The sequence below is a fragment of the Oryctolagus cuniculus genome, chromosome 15 (genome assembly GCF_964237555.1).
Source record: "Oryctolagus cuniculus chromosome 15, mOryCun1.1, whole genome shotgun sequence".
Taxonomy (NCBI): domain Eukaryota; kingdom Metazoa; phylum Chordata; class Mammalia; order Lagomorpha; family Leporidae; genus Oryctolagus; species Oryctolagus cuniculus.
Window position 1 is genome coordinate 12,069,609 of NC_091446.1, and position 20,747 is coordinate 12,090,355.

The following is a 20,747-nucleotide window of genomic DNA, read 5'->3' on the forward strand; positions in this document are numbered from 1 at the left end:
GCTGCAAGGCGGAGGATTAGCCTAGTGAGCCGCGGCACCAGCTAAGAATGGGTTCTGCTACGTAGCTGGTGTGTGGGTTCCAGGGATGAAAGGGGGTTCAGCTTCCTCCATCTCGTCTTGGGGCAGGTGTTTGCTGCAGCAACTGAGAAGCCCACCTCCCATCTCACAGTGCCTGGACTGAGTCCTGGCTTGTCAGTTTCCAACCAATTTCCTGCTATTCGCATTCTGGGAGGCAGCAGATGGTGGCTCAAGTGCTTTGGTGCCTGCACCCATATGCGAGACCCAGACTGAACTCCAGGCTCCTGGCATCAGCCTGGCTGTTGTGGGCATCTGGGGTGTGAATCAGTGGATGCAAGATCTCTCTCTGTCCCTCTACCTTTCAAATAAGTTGAAAATAAATAAATGAAAAAAAAAATTATATCTCAGGTCTAAATCTAATCTTGAGGTTTGCGACAAGGACACAGCATACACTCAACACCATCATCTGTCTTGTTGTCTTTTAATTTCAACAGTGAATTTTGGAGCTACCAATGCACCAAAACCGGAAGGGTCTCTGCAAACCACCTCATCCAATGCCTTATTTTCAGAAGGAGAAAATAAAGGTGCCTTCTTCTAGCCACCTTCTGTACATGTGATCCATCAAATGCAGCCACACAGACACATTTTGCTCTTGAAAGTTGACTGTTACTGACTGACTAATTGTGAATGGAGCTTTGCAGTACTGAATTTGCTATTGATCAACACAGTTCCTATGAATGCCATTCAGAAATCTGACATTTATGTCTGTGACCCACTCTCCCCAAAACACCAAGCCTGAGATGCCTTGACATGTCCAAGAAAACTTGGGGAGGCCCTTATTGGCTTTGATTTCAACCCCATTCTCATAAATTATGTGAAATGTGTCATTTATATGAACGGTCCAGAAGAGCACTTGCCAGTTATAATATAAAAAATGATACCATGGAAACTGAGACCGGGTTGTGGCAGATACCCTGTCGAAGGAATGATTTATAATCTGGAAATGCAAGCAGCAAGAGAGGCCCACCAGCTAGCGCTGTATCATCTACAGCAATCAAATCCCGCAAATATAAAGCAATTTTGCATTACCATTTCCAAGTGCTCCCCACAATAAGGACTCTTGTATGCCCAAGTTTAATATTCAGAGCAGAAACCACAAACTCTAACAGCCGCTCCTGGTCAAGATAGTTAATAACAGTTCCCAGGCAAAAGCAGGCTGTAATAGCATTGCTCTGAGCAGCTGGGGATTTGCTGCCATGTCAGCCTCTCTTTGAGAACTAGAAAACGATGGTGGGTCAGACATCCATTTGCTTTATATATTGATATAATTTCATCAGAATTTATGATGTGGGAATTATTGCGCAGGCAAGAAATGTAATCTAACCTTCATCTCACACAATGCCAAAAAGATATTATGTTTTTGAGAAAAATATCCTGACTTGTTGAATCGGATTATGCACATGCAGCCTTAATAGATTTCAATATTTCCTTGGACAAGTCATTGCTATTTGCATGGTAGGTATTAAATTGGCTTGTATCTAAGACGTTTCTACAAATGAGAGAGAATTCTAATGCCATTTCATTCTTTCCATTTCTCAAGTTCTGGCATGTAGGTTCATTCTGGCAATAATAGCTTAGCCTGATTTCTCTTGCCCATATTTAGACTCTTGATACCCAAATGTTGCAGTAACATACACAGTTCCCCTTCATCTTTGTGAAGAGTTCATGAAGCTTCCATCGTCAAGTGGAATAAATGCCAGTAGTGTTTGAAGACTGTTGTTTAATGATCATGACGTTGAAGCCAATAAATTCTTCTGTTGTCTGGCCTTTGAACTTGTTTTGATTACCTTGAGTTCTATAGTCTTCTTCCAGTGAGAATCTAAATGCAAAATATGTTTTAAGATTAAGGGCTTTCAAGATGGTACCTAATGATTTCATCTAAAACTAAACATTCTTAAAATCAAAAATTATTTTAATGTATCAAAAAGGAACTGACAGCTTGCAAGTCCAGCGCAATGCACCCAAAACGTGGATCTACAGACATGTCTTTTTGTGATATTTTTGATTTCTGTCAATGACATGACTTTGTAGACCAAGGACCATGATTAACCTAGGCAACTGTAGTCACCATGATAATCATTCCCTGATGCTTCTGTTGGATTGTAAACACTCTATAGAGTTGAAATATACATAATTTGGAACTTAGTTTTCTGAAAGTGCAAGAAAGAAGACATATTTTATCTACATAGGGGGAAAAAAAAGCAGTGTCTCATTGGCTGGATTATCCAAGTAACGACAAGGACTCTTCATTTCCTTCCTCCTGCCACACACAGTACCAGGTGACAAATGCACATTATCTCTGATCCTGGCTTCCCCCCGCTGTGAGGTCACCACTATTACCCTCATTTTGCAGATGAGGAAATGAGTGTTGAGGGAGATCGAGTGCCCTGCTCAAGAGCCCACGAGTGGAGAGGGGGCACCTCCTGCATCTGAATGAGGTCTGTTGGATTCCAGCGCGGGGGTTCTTCCCAGTGTTTTCTGCAGCTGCTCCTCCCAGAGACTGCCCGGCTTAGGGCTCCTCTCAGCTGTTGTTTGTGCAGAAGTCACTCCCACCGCCTTCTTCCCACTCTGGAAGTTCAAAAGCCTTTTATTAGACACAACCAAAAAGTCTGGCTGTGCGCAGAGTTCAGGGAGCTGTTGTTTCCTTAAGGAAAGCTGCACGGCACTGTCCTCTGTTCCTTCTTCCTGTCTTGAACAGGAATACACTGGCTGGTGCTGCCACAGCTGTCTTGTCACCATGAGGTAGAAACAGGCTTGTGGTCTTGATGCTGTTAGTCAGCTAAACCAGTGTCCCCAGCTTCCGACTTCTAAATGTCTTGTTATGTAAGAAAAACAAACTCATGCTTGAGATACTTTCAGTAGGGGTTTTATAGCGAGCTGCCCCCTGAGGCACACCCACCAAGCGCCATGTGGAAAATGTATCCAATCCCTTGTTTTACACAGGTGAGACAGGAAGAATTTTCTCACCCCGAGACTTGGGAAGGTAGGATCTGCTGAGGGGGTGGTGGCTGACCAGTGTCTGTACAGAAGGGACGTAGGGGATATTTGTAAGTGCACATGACCCCAGGCATAGGTGTGAAAGTCTCAGGAGGAGCAAGAAACCCAACTGCGTTTGCTATCACTGAACAATCACCTCACCATCTTGCTCACTCAGTCCGTTCTTGTCTTTTCAGAGGCTGCTAGACCATTAAATAATGATGTCTTTGAATAACATTGCCAGGTTGTGAAGCCTTATGGGATTTAAAGTTTCATCACCTTATTGCACTGGTCTGGTCCACCCTTGTTTCCATCCTGGTCATTCCATTAAGATATGGTTACCTGAGTTAGCCAACACAAGTACAGGAACCCCAGTTCCATTTTAATTTCAGATAAACAACTACAGCAAAAAACTTTTAATACAAGAATGTCCCATGGAGTCCTTGGAACACATTCTCTCAGGCAGCTCCACTTTAGGTCTCTGTCCTCAGCCATAAGAGTTCAAATCAGACCACCCCAGAAAGGCCCTTTTTATCCACGTACTCAGTCACCTCGTGTCATTGGCTTGCTTTATTCTCCCATCTTCACCAACTTCTGTGATGATTGGTTTTATTATTATTATTATTTATTGGACAGATAGAGTTAGACAGTGAGAGAGATAGAGAGACAGAGAGAAAGGTCTTCCTTCCATTGGTTCACCGCTCCCCCCCCCAAAATGTCCACTACGGCCAGCACTGTGCCAATCCGAACCCAGGAGCCAGGTGCTTCCTACTGGTCTCCCATTCGGGTGTAGGAGCCCAAGCACCTGGGCCATCCTCCAATGCCTTCCGGGACACAGCAGAGAGCTGGACTGGAAGAGGAAAAGCAGCCAGGACTAGAAGCCGGCGCCCATATGGGATGCTGGCGCCGCAGGTGGAGGATTAACCAAGTGAACCACGGCGCCGGCCCCATGATTGTTTCTTTATTCCCGCTTCTCAGCCCCTCCAGTTCTGATGCCTGGCTAGCGCTCTCCACTGTGAGCTCTTTCCCGAGGACTGTTCCGCCCAGCACCCGCCCTCCGCACCCAGACACCTCTCGGATCGGATCGGTCTCTGGCTGGCGCTGCTCACACACAGTGACCACCGGCAACTTGGTTCCCACCGGGAGGAGGAAATCTTGTTCATCCATTTAGTACTGGACAAGCATGCTTTGAACACATCCTGTATACCAGGCAGGCACTGTGGGCAAAAACCAAACAGGATACACTGCCTGACTTTGAAGAGCTCACCAAGAGCTGCGCGATGGTCTAAGACCAGCTGCTTATACAGAATGCAGGAAATGCTAACAGAAAGAGCAGAATGCAGCCCAGGATCACAGAGAGCCCCCCCCCCCCCCCTTTACAGGAGCACGAATGTCATCAATTTGGCTGCTTCCACGCCCTCATCCGCTTGCAGTCTTTCCTGCACAATTTCCCGCTGGCCTGTCACCTTATTGATGCCCTGCTCTGGGAATTCCCTGCATGTCTGCCTGCCCCAGCACCTGTAGCCCAGTGAAAGTCCTCAAAAACATTCATAGAGTAGGACATTCATGCACTTTTAAAAGTAGGTTTTTTTTTCAAAAAATGGAGGAAACAAGAAGATTATGCAGCTTTTTAAGGGCTATAACACAAGTAAGTTGCTGAGCAACGATTAGGGATCACAGCTTTGTTGAACTGGTGGAGGAAGGCAAGAGTAGTCACGCACAAGTCCCAGCTCCATCTAAAGCAGAACATCTTTGGGCCAGTTCCTGCTAGTTACTCAAAGCAGACCTGATGTAGTGCACTTCAGCACCCCTAACCTGCCCAGTGTTTCTCCGATGTTTCCTGCAACACGGAGAGATGCCTTCTCCCCTGCAGTGTGTCATCACAGGCACGAGGAGGTCCCTCTTGGGTCCCCTCACTGGCCAGGGTCTCTGCACACTGTATCGAGAGACTCACTTCAGCTTCTTTGACTGCTCTGCAGGTCTGTTTTTACTTAGGAGCACGCAGGAAGGGAAACGTAGCTGTTAAATTAATCTGCCTTGGTGAAATATGTCCACCTCGCTAGTGACATGGCTGAAATTTACATTTTCATCACTCTAATGCAGGCAGGCCTCTAACTCCTCTTTGGAAGATCTTTCCAGAACACACCTTGAGAGACTCAATGACTCCAATAATGATGTCAATAGCATTGGGGCAGCGTGAAGGCAAGAATTCACTCTATTATTGGAATTTGCTTTAAGCAGTCACGCAGGGATGAGGGTGAGCTGTGGGCTCACTGGAGAATGGCGGGGCAGGAGAGTGGCCCGGCTCAGATTGCTGTGTTGGGTTGTGCTGCCTAGACCACGGGGGAGGCTTGAGCAGAGAAAGTTGATGAAAACGCAGCTTGCTTAGACTTTCTTTGGGGAAATTTGCTCGCTTTACTTCAAAAGCACTCAAAGACAAGACTGATCATCATTACTGCCCAGGGAAAGTGATAGCTGTTAGCATTCTGAATTTGAACAACGCCAGATGGGTTACATGACAGAACCCTCTGCTGGCCTAGTTCACGTTGCAGCCCAGCTTATCTGGATGGAGTCCTTTGGAACCCATCGCATGGTTAGTCTATGGTGGTAGGGGTTGTTTCCCACTCCCACCATTCCCCCAATCTAAGCTCCCATTGCTAAGACACATTTTATTTATTGCAAGGCTTCCTGACTGTTCCGCTTCCAGCCACCCCTCTTTTTCTATCCTGATTATTAATTCCGAACCAAGCCTATCTTCTTTAGAAGGAGACACTGGGAGTGAAGATTAGACAGGAACAACACTGGAAGACAGTTCTTTCAGTTCCATCAGCAACTCTTACCCTTCTGTGAAGCCTAGGTCCTTGCAGAAGTTTCTGCACAGATTGGAAGGTGAAATTTAAGAGTGCATGGATACACAATTAAAATACCTATGAAATGTGAAAAAACATATACATGCATCAAAAGGCTCCAAATAATTCTGAGAATAGCTGAATTTAGACTCAAAGAGATAACCAAAGATCAAGTTACTCAACATGTACATCCTGATACAGGAAGAAACAGACATGGACGGAAGCAAAGACACCCTCTCTCTCGAGAGTGGGACATGGGAAAAGGCAAGGGAAGAAAGAAAAAGAATCTGAATAAAGAAAGAAAACAAAACATTGGCTTGCCATTGGGATGAATTAAAATCCTAAAATTAGATCAGTAAAATCGAAGGTAAACCTGTGATGAGCTAAATATATAGCAAAAATCTTATAGAACTGGGAAATAGAGTTTATCCTCTATTTCCTGGTACCTGATACCAGAATAAACTGGAGAGATTTTTTATCTTTTCCCACTTAAATGATCAAAGTTAGAAACTATGGAATAGGGACCGGCTCTGTGGTGTAGTGGGTAAAGCTGCCACCTACAGTGTTGGCATCCTGTATGGGCACTGGTTCAAGTCCCAGCTGCTCCACTTCCAATCCAGCTTCTTGCTTATGCACCTGGGAAAGCACTGGAAGACAGTTCAAGTGCTTGGGACTCTGCACCTGCATGGGAGACCTGGAAGAAGCTCCTGGCTCCTGGCTTTGGATTGGCCCAGCCCAGTCATTGCAGCCATTTGGGGAGTGAACCAGCAGATGGAAGATCTTTCTCTCTCTCTGCCTCTGTCTCTGCCTCTCTGTAACATTGCCTTTCAAATAAATAAATAAATAAACCTTTAAACAAAAAACCAGTAGAATAACATCTCAAGGAGAAAGAATGTAACTAATGAGTGATTTTCATTCATAAAAGTGACTTTCACGTCAGTCATTCATTTTTTTCATTGAATGGGAAGCTCCAGGGAGAAATGGGAGGTTTCCAGGTATGATGGCGGGAGATAGCTACACAGAGGACTGGGGACGGGAGGGAAGCATCCAGGGAAAGGGGATGGAGTAGGGAGGTGGCGAGGGAGGGTGAGTGGAGAGGTTGAGTTGGACACTGGTTAGCAAACCGTGCTAAAGACTTCCAGCACTACCCTAGGCACTGGGGGCCCCTGAAGGGGAGCTTGCCTTTAAAGAAATCCTCTGGATATAGAAGGGAGAATGGAGCAAGGAGGGGTAAAGTGCAATGGAGGAGGGACGAATGAGAATGTCGTTGCCGTTGTTCAGACGACAAATGGTGATAACTTGGACCAGAGCAGTGCGCTGGGGACAGAACAAAGCAAACGGACCTGAGAGGTGTTTAGGATGCAGGTGGAAGGCAGGATGTGGATGATGCTGATGTTTTCTCTGCAGCAACTGGACTAGAGGACTGGGAAGAGCAGGTCCAGAGGAATCTGTGGCACATGCCAGGGAAATATTTTGTAGGCGGGTGGAAGAATCAGAGGGCTTGAGTGGAGATAGAGTGATCCCAGCATGAAGACAGTGATTCTATCTTAGAAATGGATGCCCTTGACCAGGGTGAATGTTTAAAAGGAAGTGAAATGGAAAGGAACTTGGAGGATACCTGTCTGCAAATATTTATAATCCATACAATTTTTTCATCAAAGGATGCTGGTGGATGAACCAACCATGGCTCATCAGATGGTGAAAAGTAGGAAAGCAACATGTGTTGAAGGGAGGGCTTGCTGATAACTCTAACTGGAGCTTCTATATATTACAAATTTTAAGGCAAGAAAGTGAAAAGAGGAAAACAAAGATATTTCAGAATTTTAGGTGGAATGGATGAATGGAGAAGGAAGGACTTCCAAAATGACAAATGACTAAATAAAAGGTAGTCCAGGGGACTGGCGTTGTGGCACAGGGGATTAAACTGCCACTTAGGAGGCCAGCATCCTATATCCTATCCTGGAATGCCAGTTCAAATCCCTGCTGCTCTACTTCTGATCCAGCTCCCTGCTAATGCACCTGGGAAGGCAGCAGAGGATGCCCAGGTGATTGGGCTCCTGTCACTCACGTGGGAGACCAGGATAGAGTTCCTGGCTGCTGGCTTTGACCTGGCCCATCCCTGGCTATTGTGTCCACTTGGGTTGTGAACCAGTGAAAGGAAACTTATCTTTCTCTGTTGTTTTATTTTTCAAATAAATAAATAGTTTTTTTTAAATTATTTACTTATTTGAAAGGCAGAGTTACAGAAAGAGATAAGGAGAGATGACAGATAGGGAGAGAAAGAGGTCTTCCATCTGCTGGATCACTACCCAGACGGCTGCAACAGCTAGGGCTAGGCCAGGCCAAAGCCAGGAGCTGAGCGCTTCTTCCATGTCTCCCACATGGGTGTAGGAGCCCAAGGACTTGGGCCATCCTCTGCTGTTTCCCAGGGGCATAGCAGGGAGCTGGATCAGGGGTGGAGCAGCTGGGACATGAACTATGTCTCCAACCCACTGTAGCACTGCTGGCCAGACAGATCTTTTATTTAAAATAGTCAAAAGACATTAATGACAAGCATATTCGAATATAGCATTGAGAATGATTATGGGGCCAGTGTTGTGGTGTAGCTGGTTAAGCCGCCATCTGCAGTGTTGGCATCCCATATGGATGCCAGTCGAGCCCTGGCTGCTCCTCTTCTGATCCAGCTCTCTGCTATGGCCTGGGGAAGCAGTAGAAGATAGCCCAAGTCCTTGGGCCCCTGCACCCACATGGGAGACCCAGAAAAAACTCCTGGCTCCTGTCTCCTGGCTTTGGATCGGCGCAGCTCTGGCCATTGCAGCCATTTGGGGAGTGAGCCAGCAGATGGAAGACCTTTCTCCCCCCCACCCCTCTCTCTGTGCCTCTCTGTAACTCTACCTTTCATATAAATAAATACATCTAAAAAAAGAATGATTATAAAGTGTTTGTTCCCAGAGGTTTGATCTTATCCTACAGCCAAAGAGGGAAAATAAAATCTGGAATCAGAGAAAATCGAGTATCTATCAGAAATACACAAACCAGAGCAAGGGCCTTGTTTCCTTGTGGTAGGTGTTGACAGTTTCACGTTACAAAGAGGAAACAGAGGCCCAGCTAGGCTAAAACATTGGATACACCCTTGATTTTAAATCCAGTGACCTTTCCCATCGTGGATTCCCTATGACCCACACAACACGGTAGCAAAATACAGCAGCAGTAATGATTATAGCAATGATTACACTCATGGGCCACCTTGACTATCCAAAGTACTTTAGAACACTGCCTGGCACACGAGAGGCCTTCAAACGGACATGTTTCAAACGACTGCTCTGGGTGACTAACTAGCCAACCAGTGCAAACAACAAGTGGAAACGCTCAAAACTGCTCCCATTGAAAGGCAATGTCAATTTGCAAACGTCCCCTCCTACCATGGTTCAGCCTTAGGGTTTTTCTGCTCCCCAGTGGCATGAGAGTGACAGCATTCAGGAGAAACTCACTTTGGGCTTTGAATCGGGGTCTTTGCTAGCAGAACGCAGCACCATTGTCTCTGGGGATGCTGGGCAGCGGCAGAGCGCACAGCTTCCAGTCGGCCTGGTGTCCATGACGCTCTCCAGCGTGCTGTGCTGCGAAGCTAGGATGTCTGACAGGGTAGGAGCACTTAGTGCATTTTAATTTATGGCACTTTTCAATTTACGATGTGTGTACTGGCACGTAATCCCATGGCGAGTCCAGGAGCATCTATGTAAAAACCCAAGAAACAGCGTAATAAAAATATCAGTGACTTACATAAAGATGTCTTTATTGGGAATTAGAAAAGGTTAGAATAAATGGCCCAGAAAAAGGGAGAATAAAGGAGGCGTAAAACACTGTTAGTCCTAAAGTCACATACAGGCTACAGCAATCCCAATTGAAATTTCAGTTTATTTTGGAAAAAACAGAAATAATTCACGACTTCATTTGGAAAGGAAATGGATGTCACTCTCAAAAAAATGTTTTATAAAAAGGCAGTTCGACCAAATATAAAAGCATACAATATAACAGCAGTAAAAAAGATAAGGCTAGAATACTCATAAATTAAATAGGTCAATGGAACATGATAGAAGCCCATAAAGTAGACAGAAAAAACGAATATGCAATAAAGCATCACAAGCAATAAGGAAATGAAGAATTGTTTGATAAATACTGAGAGGGAGGAAAATTACTTCATTCCTTCCTTCCTATATACCAAAAATAATCTCCATATGGAAAAAATATTAAGCTGAAAAGAACCAAATCAATGACAGTCAGTCAAAAATAAAATGAAATCTGAGCTGTTTGGAAGGATGAGAACTTTCTAAAGATTGAAGTGATGAAAGGAATTATAAAGTAATAAATTGCAAATAAAGCATGCTCTACAGTGGAAAAGTTAGAAATAAAAATGAATCGAAACAATTTGTTATAAATGAATTTTACAACAAATGATTTGACTAAATAATGAGAGTACAAAGAAATACACTTATTTTGTTTTTAAAATGTTTAAATTAGCTAGTAATAAGCATTCTAATGAAAAGTGCCACTTATTTTTATTAAGTGAAAATTATATCATCTAATAACTTCTGATCTTGAGATTTTTAGTTAGTTAAATTGGCAAATAGCAATGGTTGAAGTTAGTAGAAATTAATACAACCCTCTTGGAAAAGAGTTTGGTAACAAAATTCAGGACCTATGAAATGTTCACACTTGTGACACAGTACCACCTCTCTTGGGAATTAACTGGAAGGAAATAATTAGGAAATGAAACATGGAGTGTGGAGGAACGTGTTTATTGAGGCATCATTTATAATAGCAAAAAAAGAAAATAGAAACTAAACAGTAATCATTACAAACTATAATTATAAATATTATGCAACAATAGAGGTTTCAGTTGATCAATTAAGTAAAAATTAGCATTCCATGAAATTATATAATAGCTGTAGTACAACTATATAAATATGGGTAACAGCCTGAGAGAAAGTATGAAGAAATTATACGAGTGGTGTCACGTTGAAGTTATGAATCATTCTTCTCGTTAAAGTGCTACATAATTCTGCTAGGAAAGCCATTTTGATCAGCGTCTGTGTGTGTGTGTGTGTGTGTGTGTAATTATGTGACCTTGTTCAGATGACTGGAGATCTTGAAGCTTTAGTTTGCTTAATTGTAAGCAGGCTATAATCATAGGACCCACTTCATAGAGTTCTTACGGGAGCTGAATGAGGTAAGGCACATAAAACACGATGTACTAATGCCTCGTGCTGAGTAAATGTTCTTCAAGGTTATGAGAGTATCGTTGACTTTGGAAGTGATGACAGCGATCTCATTGTTGCTGAATCCTTGTTTGCGTATTTCCCTTGGTTCTCCATGGTTCATGGAAAATTGCTCAAATTTCTAATCTGCGCAATTAAAGACCACCAGCATTTTGTCCAGCTAACTTCATTTTTACCTCCCTAAGATGGGTTTCCTGCCCTAGTCAAGCCAACTTAGGATTCTCATGAAGTTTTATAAACATCCAGCACTCACCAAATACTGAGAAATGCCCAATGCAGGCATCACTTCACATGCTGCAGTCACATCTGTATTTTAGGAGAGGGAGACAGACTTCCGAACAAGTGAGTGAAAATGGCAAAAAGTTTTGAATAGTCACAAGCCAGCCTGACACTGCCTGTTAAGCTATATTGTTTTTTCACGGCAGGTTGTGCCACTCTGATTTGTTGGTATTTGTGCTCTTTCTGTTGTTAAACATTTAAAAAAATGTTAAAGATTTATTTATTTTAAAGATGGAGTAAGAGAGAGAGAGAGAGAGAGAGAGAGAGAGAGAGAGAGAATCTCTTCCAGCTGCTGTTTATATCCCAAAATGGCTGCAACAGCCAGGTCTAGGTCAGGCAGGGTGAGGAGCCAAGAGCTCTACCCAGGCCTCCTATATGAGTGCAGGGGCCCGAGTCCTTGGACCGTCATCTGTTACTTTCCCAGGTGCATCGGCAGGAAGCTGGATCAGAAGAAGAGCAACAAGGATTCAAACCAACACTCCTGTGTGGGATGTTGGTGTCCCAAGTGGCAGCTTAACTCACTGTGCCACATGCTGGCCCTGAGGTTAAATATTTAATACCATGCCCATGGTTAAATGTTTTAAACAGTACACAGGAAAATCAGAGTTATGTTCACTCTTTTGCTTGCTTATTGTTTGACTGTTATTACTTTTAACAATTTAACAAAATATGGGCATTCTGATTAGTGATTAAGGCACATGCATCCCAGATGGGAGTGCCTGGGTTCAAGCCCCAGTTCTAGCTCCTTATCCTATTTCCAACTCCCTGCTAATGGAAACTCTGGGAGGAAGCAGTGACGGGTCAAGTAACTGGATCTCTGCCATCTATGTGGGAAACTCAGAATGAGCTCCTGGCTCTGGGTTTCAGCTGGCCAGTCTCTGCTGTGGCAGGCATTTGGAGAGCGAACTGTATAGAGGAACTTTTCTCTCTGTCTCTCAAATAACCCATAAATACAAATATAAATAAGGCCTCTTCACCAACTCAAGCTCTCACCACTTGTCAAGGCTCAATTCACTCTCACAAGAGCCCCCCGCCGGCATTCTGTTGCACTTGCTTCTCCATCCTCTGAAATTCGTTATCTGTTCTGGGTCATTATTCTGTAACTGGACAGGAAGATTCCTAGGAGATAAAATGTGTTCCTGTTATTGGTTGATCAGACTATTTAACCATTGAGAATTCCTGTAATTTCTATCTTAAATGTTCAACAGAAGATAGGCAGCCTGTAAATAAACGTTGGAACCAATGGGACATTTTAACTGAGTAATTATTATTTATTCATCATAATCTGGATTAGTTTAAGAGAAGGTATCAAAATCGACCCATCAGTAGCTCCTGAAGGTAACTGTTCTGAAATGATTCTCCTTGGGACTGATTCCGTAAGAGACCAGTTCTGAAAGCAAGCTGGTGGCTTAATTCACGATGTGGCCAGGAAGAGTGAAGTATTTATAGTTAGGGCACACTAGAGGACTTTCTTACAATCCGATCGTTTAAAATCTGCCAACAGAAGGGCAGTAGCTAAAATCTTGGGGGTGCCGCGCCTAACTGAAATGCTGTCTTTCTAAGATGGCCCCTTGCTGCCAGTGTGTAGGCATCCAACTCCGAGGAGGAAACACAAGACATAAAGATGATAGCGCAGGGCTCAGTTTGGATCACGAGTATAATGCAGAGGAAGGCTTGATCCTCACCTTGAAAGTGCCCTATTATAAAGAAATCAGTCAGCTCTATGCTGGCAACGCCCCAGCTCTGTATTAACTATCCAGATTAATGTCAGATCATACCCCAGGAATTATTCATGAAGGCCCTGTGTACAATGTAATTGCAGATTTTGGCATCCAGAGTGAAGTCTCATTGTTTTATAGATTAGCTTCTCTTCCTGTGCTACGGAAGCGACAGTGATCTGAACCAACTTGTTCTAGGGAGGAGAGCAGTTCATGTATTTCACATGAGAACGCATTTGTCAGGTGAGAGATCCCGGGTCTCACTTTCGCTGCACCTTGAGAGGGGACCGGCGGCCGCCCGAGAAGGAGGTGGCTCCAGACCCATGAATGGCCACTTTGACTGTGGCTCTTTCCCAAGTGAAAGGAAGGGCTGTTTATCTGCGGTGAAGAACACGTTTTACCAACTGTGGCTCTGCTAAGCTCTGCTACGACTTCACCAAATGTAATTTTATGCAGGCGGAAGAAGAAATCTACCGGTTTCCAGGGGAGGCATCAATGGAGCAAATTCTCCAACTCCAATGAATCATTAATGAGTAGCTCATGTAATCCAAATATTAATACACCTCCAAAGAGATTCAGTATTTTACTGCAAATGTCAAGTTCCCTTAACTGAGATTTTAGACTCTAAGATCATTCAGACTGTGGCTCTCAAAGGTGAAGAAAGCCAGCTTGTATCCTGTTTTAGTGGATTTTGCTTATTTTACTGTGTTTATGACAGAGATAATGGTACCGACCTGTTTTCCATGGGTCTGTGTGGTACACAGAGGTAGTTTGTTTTCAGTGGGATAAATGCGTGTGTGTGAGGGATAAATGTGTGTCCGTGTCCACGAATGCCTAGCTGTGGATATGTAGATATGTTTGCTGGTATACATGTGTGCATGGATTTAAAAATTTCTGCACCAAAATAAACATCTTTTCATTCTATTTTTCTATGAATTTTAAGGAATGCCCTCATGTATATATGTACACACATGTGAATATATGTGTATACTGACATGTACATTTTGTATAAAGATAAATATCTTCATCTGGCTCTAGTTAAAACCTCTTCTGGGGCAGTTTAATTGGATGCTTACCACAATGGATGAAGTACTAGCCTGATAAAAACTGGTGTTTTTCTCCTTATTAAATTGCATTAAAACTATCAAATAACCCATATATCGTAGGTTCTCTGTCAGTTTTAGTATGTTGACTGATTTGCCTAACAGTAAAATTTTTCACTTCTGTGAGTTCTTTCTGGAAGAAAAAGTCTGTGAAATACATTTTCTTTGAATTTTTTTTTTTTTTTTTTTTTGACAGGCAGAGTGGACAGTGAGAGAGAGAGACAGAGAGAAAGGTCTTCCTTTTTGCCGTTGGTTCACCCTCCAATGGCCGCCGCGGCCGGCGCGCTGCGGCCGGCGCACCGCGCTGATCCGATGGCAGGAGCCAGGAGCCAGGTGCTTTTCCTGGTCTCCCATGGGGTGCAGGGCCCAAGCACCTGGGCCATCCTCCACTGCACTCCCGGGCCACAGCAGAGGGCTGGCCTGGAAGAGGGGCAACCAGGACAGAATCCGGCGCCCCGACCGGGACTAGAACCCGGTGTGCCGGCGCCGCTAGGCGGAGGATTAGCCTAGTGAGCCGCGGCGCCGGCCCATTTTCTTTGAATTTGAGTCAACGTTCTCTTGTCTCCACACCACAATTATCAGGTCAACCATTTTGGGTTTTTTCACTTGGCTATTTGTGGTTCAATAAGTACCTGTGTGTGTGTGTATACATGCAGGGAATGGAGAAATTATCTGGATTTCTAAGCATTTGGATATTTAGACAATGATATTCTCACATGCCTTTCCTTTCTACTTGACTGTATGTTGATAGCTTTGACCTGAAAAGTGATTAGTTACTGAGAAAGGAGATTAAGGGAGTGAGAAAAATCAGTATGAAAAGAAGGTGGGATGCTAAAAATAGGAGTTTCAGGCACATGGATGAAAAATAGGCCATCACCATGGGCTTGTTCTGTGACCCAAGAATGTTAATGTCAAGTTGTTGCCTTCTGTGGACGTTCATTAAATAAAGAAATACATTATTTAATATATGGTCTACTCTAAGAATAATTTAACTTGAAGTTTCATGCGGATATGATTGATCTTGGCCTGATGAACCCTACGCAATTATTTTCTTCTTATTCCACTTCAGCTATTTGGACAATGTGATGAGGGGATTCATTTCAGATGGTATGCACCGCATATTCTGCATGTTGTACCCACAGCTGCTGACCTTCTCCACAGAGAAAAGTGTTTCTGGCCAAGCTCCAAATCTCCCGTTACTCTTCAGCAACACTTAAGAGTTTGAGTTTGCACCTGCACACACCTACCAGCCCACAACTCTGAGAACCCTTCAGGAACATTTCACACCACAGAAAACACAATCCTGTTTCAGATGGATAAAATCTTGAGTGTAACGATGTCGTGTTTTGCTCCCATGAATGACAGAATTGGCGTTGCCAATCTCATTCATTGTTTTTTCTGTGGGCAAACATGTCCTTTCCAGCTGTTGGCTTTCCTAAGCACATCTGGATAACGAGGAGATCGGAGCTCTCCTGCCATTCTGTCAGCACAGGATGATGTCTTCCAGCGGGGAATCTCTGCAGCCCAGGGCCTCTCCTGTAACATTCAAAAGTGGGACCTCCGGATGAGATTTTTAGATTCCATGGCCCCTGGCCATTCATCACCATTAATTACTTGTTTACTCTAGAACCTAAGGTTCCTATTGTAGGGACTGTGTCTGTCTTATAGATACACATCCTCTCCAGTTAGCCTAGGCACACAGTAGGCACACAGTAGGCACACAGTAGGCTCACATTAAATCCTTGTTGGATAAGTGAATGGATAGTCTACTCCTTAATGAGCGCCTAATACATGGAAGCCATTGCAACTATTAACCTTTCTCTACAAAGTTTACAAAGAAGAGATCAGTGATTTCTGCAGAGCGAGCCCCAAGTCTCAAGAAGAATAATATAAAGAATACTGCCAATTGCATGGCTCAAAATCTTGAGCCAGGGAAGGCAGAAAAAAAAACAAAAACAAAAACAAAAAACCAGACATTCCCTGAATAGGTTTCCCTGAAAGTTCTGGAGATTTGACCATTCTCAGTTCCGAGCTGGACCACTTATCCCCTTGGAGAACATGTGAGTGGTCCTTAAAACAAAGATGCGGGCGATCTGTAGCTGTGTCTGTGCCACTGTGGGCATTAACTCAGGATTCCTGCACTGAGCTATTCATGTGACGCTGTCTAGTATTTATATGCTTTTGTATGCGCCAAGCACGGACCTAAGTGAACTGTGTGAACGGGTTAACCCCTTACAACAACCCCGGGAGACCTAGAGTATTATAGCCTCACATCAGAGAGAAGAAGATGCCAGCTTGGAGAGGCTACTGCCCTTGTTCATTGGGTAGAAGCCAGAGGCACTCTGGTTTCATGGTCTTAAACCCTTATGATAGTCCACTCCTTGATGCCAGAATACGGTGAGAATGGTCCTGTTTTGGTGTTGTTGCCAGAGCAAGGGTTCCAGCGAAGGAGCACATAGGGCACTTGAGTGTCAGAGAGATGCTAGAATTCTTCATGGCTCTCATTCTGACAAATTCTTTCTATGCAAAAAAAAAAAAAAAAAATTAAGCAACGTAGCTCTGCTCCAAGATGGAAGGTGCAGAATAAACTGGGGTCCCACCGCACCTGGATAGAGAATGAAGATTTCTAAGCAGCTGTGGAGGAAAAGAAAAATCTGTTTTCTTAAAATACCAAACTTCTTTGCTATGGCTTAGCGGAGAACCCGCCCATCTTGGGGTGCAGCCTCCCGCCCTTTCTGGGCGCCTCACAGGCAGCTGGAGCTCCATCCAGCAGAGGGCGCCCGAGGTAGCCAAATGCTCCCGGGTTCCAATGGCGCGGCCTCGGCTCTCCGGCGGCTCCCGGGACTTCAAAGCCGCCGACGGGAGACGCTGACATGGTCGTCGCCAGGCTGTCAGTACAGGAACAAAAATTCCGTGTTTGCACCGGAGGGAAAATGGACAATGCAAAGCTCGGGAGAGAAGACGCGGCCCGGGGCGCTGGCACAGCCTGGACGCCGTGCGTGTGAGATGCGGGCGCGCGCGTGGAAGAGGAGCGCCCCGGGGTGCACCCCAGGGACCCCGGGGGCCAGGACCTTGGGTCGGTGGGGGTCCCTCCAGGACGCCCCGGCCACGCTGTGACGGCCTCGGCTCCAGGCTCCGCGCTGGGCACTGTCGGGAGGCGGGGCGCGCGCGTCGGCGTCCACCATCTCCACAACCGTCCAGGCCCGGGTTTTGAACACCCGCCGTGAGTGACCTGAAGTGGGAGAGAGAGAGTTTCCCAGCACCCTGGAGCCGCCCTCGAGGGGACCTGGGCGAGACCCGGGCGGCCGACTCCCCGCCCTTTCTTCTCGAATGTTCTAGAATGTTCCTTCGAGTGTGTTGTGTTGTGAACGACTGATCAGCCGGCCGCCAGAACGGCGTGACAGTACCCCAGTGTCCTGGCCCTGGCCACGTCTTGTTCCCGGGGCGCGGGCCCGGGCTGGCCGGTCCCACTCTGATGGGGACGCAGCGGTGAGACCCAGAGACCCGGGCCTGACTGCGGTGCACAGCGGCTGCAGGCCCGCCGTCGGCTGCACAATCCAGGCCGCGCTGTCGGCTGCACAATCCGGGCCCGCCGTCGGCTGCACAATCCGGGCCCGCCGTCGGCTGCACAATCCGGGCCCGCCGTGGGCTGCACACTCGGGGAGGGAGCGCAGTGGCTCCCCGCGGCAGCGGGCGCACAGCCCCCGGTGGCCGGATCCGGGCCGGGAAGTTAGCTCGTCCGTGGCAAGGTAGGCGCAGCCGGGCGCTGCTCTGGCCTTCAAAGGGCGCCCCGCGTTTTCTGTGCAGGAAAATAGGAGCAGCAGCCAGAAGTTTCAATCAGCGCCGAAGATTCCGAAACTATGACACTGTCACACTGGTGTCATTAAAGCTAACTAACCATATTAAACGAATATTAAAATATGGACTCCTTTGCATAACATAATGAGCAAAACCGCTTTTGAGTTTCTCCCTGTGCTTTGAGGTGAGGTGGTATTTCCATTCCCAAACTTTGAAGTCGGAACAAAATGTACAGGTAGAGGGTCCTAGATCAAATAATAATCAACTTCAAAAAGCATTTTGGCTGTTGGATGTCCCAGGGCTAATTTCCTCTAGACATTTTAAATGTAAATGTCTAAACTCATTTAAAAATTGTAAATTGGTCTAGGTTCAATCAAAAAGCATCCTGACTCAGAACAGGGAGACCAGGCTAATTGTCATTTGTTTGTCAAATGAATTCCATTTGGAAAGCAATGAAACCTCCAAGCTAATTCTTTTAAGGTGAGCTGGTAGTTGTATTATCAGTTAAATGCAGTAAAATGCATAATCATACGATGATAATGAAAACTGAACCTGTGTTAGCGCCGGGGCTCTGCCTGCCACAGGGCACGGAGTGATGGAACTTAAGTACTGTAATGTCGCCTTGGCCACAATGGCACCAAGTCTGGTCTTTAGCCTTACAGACACTTTCTTTGCATTTTAAAAAACTTTATCAAAGCACCATGGCAATATAGAAAATGTCAAAGTGAAATGCACTGTAGGCAAATTGAGATTTCATTAAGTTTAAATTTATTGCTTTTGACTGATGTATTACCATGCTTGTTAAGAGCCAGTAATTTGGAATATCTGTCTGCCTGGTAAAATAGCTTTGTCTCCTTGCATATTACTTTGTATAGACTTTGAAAAGCCACAATAGTTCAGAGCAAGTGTTGGCTGTTTCTGAGTAGTGTTTTGGAAATTGTAAGGCATTTGGCCTTGTGCTCTGATCAGCTTCCGTAGGCTTCCCGAATGTCTCATCGAGGTAAGGGAGACTCGTTGTTGAACTCCTATTGAGGGGACTTTCGTGAGTCTTGCAGAATGGTGAGATGTGTCCCAGAGTGGAGAGCTGCAAACTTCTCCTCTTTGGGTCTGTGGCTTCTTCACGCTCAGGAAGTGGGCATAGATGAAGATGAATGATGAAAGACACATCAGGTCATCATCAGAGAGGCGGGATTATGGATGTCGTCAGAGAGCGGGTGAGAGCGAGAGAGCGAGAATGGTGGTGGTTTAGAGAAGGAAGACGGTATAGGCAGATGGTTTACAAAGGAGGAGAGGAAGACCCGAATGAAGATGACACAGCTCTGGCAGAAATAGGTGGAGAACATCTGGCTCCCTGTGACTGTTCGGCTTCAATGTCCCCTTCCCTGGGAGGTCTTTGCCGCCCCGGAAGTATTGTTGGTCTCCAACATAGCAGTCAGCAGACTTTGTTATGGAAACAGACACGCGAGAGGCCAAGGGGCAAGCCAAGCCTGATGGCATTCTGTAGATACTAACGTGACAACAGGGAAAACAAAACTACACAATAAAAAATTTTTAATGGGACCCAGGCAGGCACTGGGGGAGTGAACCAGTAGAAAGGTGATCTCTTTCCGGCCCATGTCCCTGTCGCTCTGGGTTTGGAACAGATTGTTTAGTAAGTATCAGCCTGCCCACAATAGAAAGGCCAACGTGTGAGAGAGAGGCCTCATCAGTCGGGTTTGCCTCTGTATTTCTAGCTCCTGGAGGGTTGGTGCCATAGTTGGATGCTTGGGGCATGTTGGTTACTTGGGTGATGCTAAATGACTGTGACATGGATCCAAAATGAATAGCTGAGAACATGTGGTAACCTGCTGGAGGGACAGGAAATTCTCATTGTTCCTTTAGCAATTCTTTTTTCTTTCTTTCTTTCTTTTTGTTTTTTAAAAAGATTTTATTTACTTAATTGAGATGTAGAGTTAAAGACAGAGGGAGACAGAGAAAGATCTTCCATCTGCTGATTCACTACCCCGATGGCTGCAATGGCCAGAGCTGGGCAGATCCAAAGCCAGGAGCCAGGAGCGTCTTCCAGGTCTCCCACGCCAGTGCAGGAGCCCAAGGATTTAGGCCATCTTCTACTGCTTTTTCAAGCCATAGCAGAGAGCTAGACTGGAAGAAGAGCAGCTGGGACAAGAACCAGCGCCCATACTATGACAAAGTGCCAACACCTTCTGTAGCATTTCTTACTGACCTTCAGTGGTGATATTACTGAAATCAGTAACTCCAACTTCAAGTTATTTCTATCTTATGTCAGTATTTTAGTCTCAGATTTCTTTTGATTTTACTATTACAAAGAAGTAATAATTAACCAGAGCATGTCTTGTGTTAGTACCTGCCCCCCTGTGGTATTTGCCTATTTATAAATACCCCCTTGACTGTAATCTTACGTGGGTGGGCATCTCCTGCCGGCTGCCTTGCACTTGTCTGCCTCCCAGTCCTGGCTTTCTGCAGCCACTCTGTGGACTCAACGCGATGCCTTTCCCGAGGACGCCCACCCTCGTGGCCCCTTCTCTGAATACCTTCAACACCTGCCCGTACACAGAACTCGTACGGCTTCATTTCAGAGGAATATTCTCGCCCTTTCATGAGTGTCAGTGTTAACAGCTCATGTAGCTGGGAGTGAGCCTCCAGGGTAGC

General features: G+C 45.3%; 1 long non-coding RNA gene across 6 annotated transcripts; it reads right to left on the reverse strand.

Moving 5' to 3' along the window:
- Positions 1-355: 355 nt before the first annotated feature.
- LOC127484251 (uncharacterized) lies at positions 356-17,589 on the reverse strand. Of its 6 annotated transcripts, none has more exons than XR_007911140.2 (9): positions 17,351-17,589; positions 17,028-17,167; positions 16,885-16,913; positions 16,552-16,799; positions 15,527-15,815; positions 12,474-12,577; positions 9,395-9,635; positions 2,419-2,646; positions 357-1,897 (listed from the first exon to the last, which is right to left on the reverse strand). It is a non-coding gene; the product is annotated as an uncharacterized lncRNA (long non-coding RNA). The 6 variants fall into 6 exon arrangements; XR_007911139.2 differs by having other exon boundaries at positions 12,452-12,577; XR_007911144.2 differs by lacking the exon at positions 15,527-15,815 and having other exon boundaries at positions 356-1,897.
- Between the last annotated feature and the right edge of the window lie 3,158 nt (positions 17,590-20,747).